Raw genomic sequence first — 5,773 nt, 5'->3', positions numbered from 1 at the left:
GACGTGGCACTGCGCCGACGGACTGAGAGGTGGTCGCTGCACGGCACAGCCTCCCGAGCTAAGCTCAGCACATTACTGTGTGCCTACCGGCTTACCACCGATAATGTTTTCATATTGTGCCCGCGAATGTTTACGGCGTGCCAGCGCCATTATCCCGTGCTCCTTCACGGTTCCCCGCTATGCTCGCGATTCTTCCCGGAGATCGGGTGGCGGACTTAAGTCCTTTCGACGTTTTTCCAGACCAGATGCCCCTGGTCCCCCACGCGCCCCGCGGACGGCGCATCCGGTAACCGCCTCCGTGGCATTGTGCCTGAAACGTGTCTCCTGGCATCCGAGCCTCCACAGCTTCTCGCTCTTCGGCCGCGCGAGAACGAGCTTAAAAGCAGTGGAGGACTCGGCTTGCCTCCCGGAAGAGAACTTGAAAGGAACCACGAAAAGGGACACTCGACTCGGCTCGAGTGCTTTCCTCGGCTTACCGTTTGTCTCCAGCCGCGTCGCCTCTGTTCCTCCCTCGAGCGACACGGTGCCTCTGTCTCCTTCGCAGCAACGACCATTTCGGCTACAAGCTTTCGCTCACCTCGCGACAGGACCGACCTTTCGAGGCCCCGTCTGCGAGGGAAACCGCTTTCCACTGCGGATCGATGATCGGTGAGCCGATTAAAAGCCGTCAGATATTTTTCTTTCGTCTCTGCGTCCCTCCTTGCTAGATCCTTAACACATCACCGATCGGGGAGATTTTCTCACGTCGCGCTACGCAAACACAATAAGCCTCATTATATCACAGACAAGGCGAGCAAGTAGACGTTACATCTAACGATTTTTAGAATTGTCAGAGAACTCTGTATTGCACGGAATCTCAGTCCTGGGCTTACAGTTTCAGGTCTGGGAAGAGACCCTAATATCGAAAAGCTAATGAGACAAATTGTCTCGAGAGTGGACCGCAACAAATGGCTCTTCATCTTCATCTTCGGATGAGGATGGAGAGTCAAATTCTTTGTTACTACTTTGTCACTATTCAAGAGACATTCCTGTCGCTAATTCAAATGTTGGCGCCTTACGCGTAGCTTACCGCGAGGACCGTTAAGGTTAAGGTTAGGGTTAGGTGTGCGTCGACTATGCCGAGAGCAGAGCGTCGTTACGGGAAGAGAGTCATTGTGGTTAATAAGTCGAGTGAAGCAGAAAGAACACTGCACAATACTCATCTGTAGTAGTAGTTTATTCAGACGGTACTTGGTACTACAAAGCCCAGTGTTGGGCAAATTGCGGTTTAAATTATCATTACAAAATATGAATGATCACGTTTACTCTTAAAATAGTCGGTCGAGGAGCGTTTATATAGGAATAGGAGAGACGATCGAGTACTTGTGAGAACAAGAGGGAGCGCCCTCTGCTAGCGAGTTCTGCAGATGTTACCATATGTCTTACGAACTTCGAATAATACACATTTCTAATTAGAATGTCTACAAATTGTTTGTAGTTATAGAAAATGAACTACCTGACCTTGGTTTAAAATAAGAATTATTAAAACATTAATAACGACTACGACTTGTAATAAAATTAGATACAAAGTATGTTTATATGAATTTTGCAAATTATTTTGATAAACTGAATTTGCCCTTAAAACGATGCTCACATTTTATGAATCATTCAAGAATACTTATGGAAGGATAGTATTTCGTCAGTGTTTTGCTAAAAATGTTGTAGAAGCCAATCAAGTTGTAAATCGATAGGCAAACGATGCATAGCAATTTAATTTCGGGAGAAAAGTTATTTGATGTGAAAGTATAACTGAACTGGGCTTAGAATTAATAGAACGTTAGATCTAACCGAAATTGACATTTAATATGGGCACGCACGCGTTGTAACTGTAAGACAGAAGGTGTACTATAAAGTATGAGAGTACAACATATGGCAATTAAACTGGAGAACGATAAGGTATATCGAGCAAATATTTGTATAGTGATGCCTTTACCTTCGATCCGGTAGATAGGACTTTTTGTACCTTATCAACGTTACGCGATTCGAGATTCGAGAAAATTAAAACTAAGGGATCACCGACGACGAGAATAGATTAGAAATAGTCGCCATTTTGAAACGAAATTGGAAAGTTCATGACGCTCTATACAGCGAGATAAACGAAGGAAATAAGATTACTTTAATAGCGAGTTTGAAAGTAAATCGTGAGTCACTTAACGAACTGCTTATTGTTGTAAAGAAACACTTTATAATCGCCTATTAAATGCGAATCTCGAAGCTTCGTAGTTCTGTAAAGTATAGTTGTACAGCGAATTTAAATAAAGTATTTCGAAATATAAATTCTGAGCTTGCAAATCATATTTTGTGCGTATCTCATACTTTCTTCATATATTTCACACATATCTCTTATTTTACAGAAATAATGTGGGTGACATGAATCAAATTTCAAACTAAAAGAGCAAAATGGAGGGGTCGCTTTAAATCGCTGTAATTCGGGTGAAAAAACGTCGTAGTCCCATTACAGGCAAATAGGATTAAAGTGCAGACTCTAAAGTTTAACGTACCGTAGATAAAAGTTGAAAACAAAATTTTTTTAATTTCGCGCATGACCTCAAATTTGAAAAATTTTTAACGATTGGTTTGGAAGTGGTGCCAGTATTTGATAAAGCATCGTCGGGGAAATCGCTTGACATGATTTAAAAACTCAGGCTTCGTGCTTAAAAATACATTCTTTCGCAATTACCTTTTACAAAATTACAAAACTTTGTAATTGATGTTCGAATCGTAAGGAACAGATAGAGAATGCGTTTTTCTTTGATATAACATTAAACATGATGTAAGTTTAAGAAGTCAATTATTTCTTGCATATAACTGCATTTAACAAGAAGCCAATTATGACCAGTTTAAACTCAGAATTGCTACTGTTCGTAACTCTTTATTAGAGTTTAACAGGTAATCATTAAAATAAAATTCTGCTGCAAATATGGATTGAAAGGTGCATAATGTGTAAGGTTGGAATATAATAACTGAAAATACAGTGCAAAAGTAGTTTGTGAAATTTCTCAGCGTGGATTTCTTATCAACGATTTTATTTTGTCTCAAACAGTAGATACGTAACGTTTTGCTAAGTGACCAACCATTCTATTAGTTAACACAATGCAACGAACATGATTCACATGCAAGTATCAAGGTTACAATAATCGTGATTCCACTGTATTTCTTAACCCATTCTCTTGCTATGCGTCGTATATAACGTATGACAACTCTATATGCTGACAAAAAAAATTAGTATTTATATTGATCTACACTATTAACTTAAACTTATATCATTAGCTTAGATTATTACCAATCCAAACATTGTATGAAATCTAAAATATTGATATCATAATATATATATCTAGAAAACATTAAACACATATTCCATTTTACGTTTTGGATTCTAATTCTTGTTATAAAAAATGATATATATGATTTAAATTATTAATTTTGCAAAAAATAACAGAAACCATAAGAACATTTAATTATAATTAATGTAAATAGTGTGTTCTAATTACTTTTAATTCCAAACTTGCAATATTGATATTTAAGATTGAACGAAATAATAAGACATTACGATGTAAGTAATAGTTTTTATTAATAATATTAAATTGTGTATCCATTTTTCTCTTTATTTACTTCATCTTCTTTTCTCGACGCTTTTTTGCCTTGTTATTATCGAAAGCTGGTCAAAATAGGATTTAATTCGCTCAACGCTGAAAATGTTTACTTACCATTAATGGTCAGTGTCTTCGGAATTAAGTGCACGGTCGTCTTTCCTCGGACATTAGGCGTGTCTTTTACATCGAAAAGAACTTTGCAAACCCTACGATGGTCAAAGAACGGAGAGGGCACGGCGTAAAAGAGTCGAGGCGCTTAACTTTAAGCTGAAGCTAATGAGATTGAAACGCGGTGGAAATATCCTGTAACGAACACAAGAAGCTTTGAGTCTTTGAATCAAAGTCCATCTACTTTTCAAAATTAGAAAGGCTCTTAACGGTCGATAGAGTAATGTTTCCGTAATCGGGAAATGACTACGAAATATTTGCGACGAGCTGCAAACTTTCCCAAGCGACAAGCTTGTAGTTCGGTTAGCTCAGATTTTTAAACGATCGTCCCTTTGTAACGGGAGCAGGACTCGTCAATTTTAATTTTTCCAATTTAATTCCCCATAACTTCGTGTGTTTCTAAATTCACAAACTCATTATTTACATTCTCAAAGTTTCATTTTGTTACCATCAATTGTGGCTTTAAAGCAATGGTATAGCCAAAAAGTGATACTCTTTCAAAGAGTAGAATAAGTTGACAATTCCATTTAAACAATGAAAGATGATCTAGTTCTTGATATTTTTATAAAAAAGCAAGGTAGCAATCAGCCTTTTAGGGTGATAAAGTTAGAATTAGAAGTAGGTACGAAGTAGAAATGAAATGTTAAATATTGTCACTAAACGTTACAGCATTTATTATGAATTCTTCAATAAGACGAAAGATAAAGGAGTTATTGTAGCTGCTAATTCCCAGCAGTTCAGCCTGGAAGTGAAAAGTATATTATAATCCACCGATTTCCGCCAGACGATCGCGTTAAGGATTGCATTAACTTCATTGCACGAGAGAAAACGAAAAACATGGACAGTTACGATACCGTCTAGCTGTACAACAGGAATCTCGAGACATTGTTCACGGGTGGTTTCGATCGAGCCACATATGGTCGATTGGAGCACGAGTTTATCGAAAGATAAGTTGAGGTGATTAAACCAGACCCTTTCTCATCTTGCGCACCTGTTCTTCGCACGCCAATTCTATTTAACACGCTCGATTTTTACCGCTTTTCAGAACAAAGGTAAATTTATCTGTAGGCCCACTTCTACCATCAGGAATGACACCGCGCATTTTTAGATAATTTACGATTCGATTTCTTTGATTACCAACGTTTGGTTCATTTAACTTTAACTATTTTTATCCACATACCCACTTTAGAATAATTTAATCGTTTAGAAACAGAGACAAATCAATATTACTTGTTTGCTCGGAAGTAATATTTTTCCTTTGATTCATATACAGGATGTTCATTTGGAAACTTTAAATGTAAAAATGTTAAATACAAAGGTTTCGTAATATCCAGAGGAAAATGTATTTAGTTTATCAAACGCATTCAAGGTTAGTTGAAGGATAACTACCTATATTTTTATTTACAGAGTCTTATTCTGGAACAAACGTTTCTATGGAACTATTTTTTTATTAGATTTTGTCTTATAAATATATTTAATCAAATAATAAATTGTTTTATTTATGAAGCTTCTTTTTTTTATGTCTAAATGATGATAAATTAATAATAATTATACTTTTTCATGTGATTTTTTTACTACATACATTTCGAAACAATAAATTATCGTTTTATAACACGAAAAGAATCACAGTGTTTTCAAAATGCTCTCCATTTTGTACTTCTTACTTTTTTAAATTTTCTTTTAAATATTTTTACTTTTCGTTTGTGTAATTTAATTTTTCTTCCTTTATTTTTGAAGCAACAAAACTGACAATTTTCCTTATTTTATTAAATATCTTTCAGATAAAATCTGATTAACACGTTGCTGCGTCGCAAATATTGTGGATGTTCATCGAGAGCGACTAGTTTTATAGTTTAAGTAGAAATTTATATAAAGCATCAGACATATACACTTTATAGGATTTCGAGAATAATTATTTATTTATCAGTAACAAATAAATAGATTGTTACAAAAAACACAAAGGACACGAACGT

The sequence above is a fragment of the Colletes gigas genome, unplaced genomic scaffold (genome assembly GCF_013123115.1).
Source record: "Colletes gigas isolate AHSC1104 unplaced genomic scaffold, ASM1312311v1 Colletes_gigas_Sc00019, whole genome shotgun sequence".
NCBI lineage: Eukaryota > Metazoa > Arthropoda > Insecta > Hymenoptera > Colletidae > Colletes > Colletes gigas.
This window is presented reverse-complemented; position numbering follows the sequence as displayed.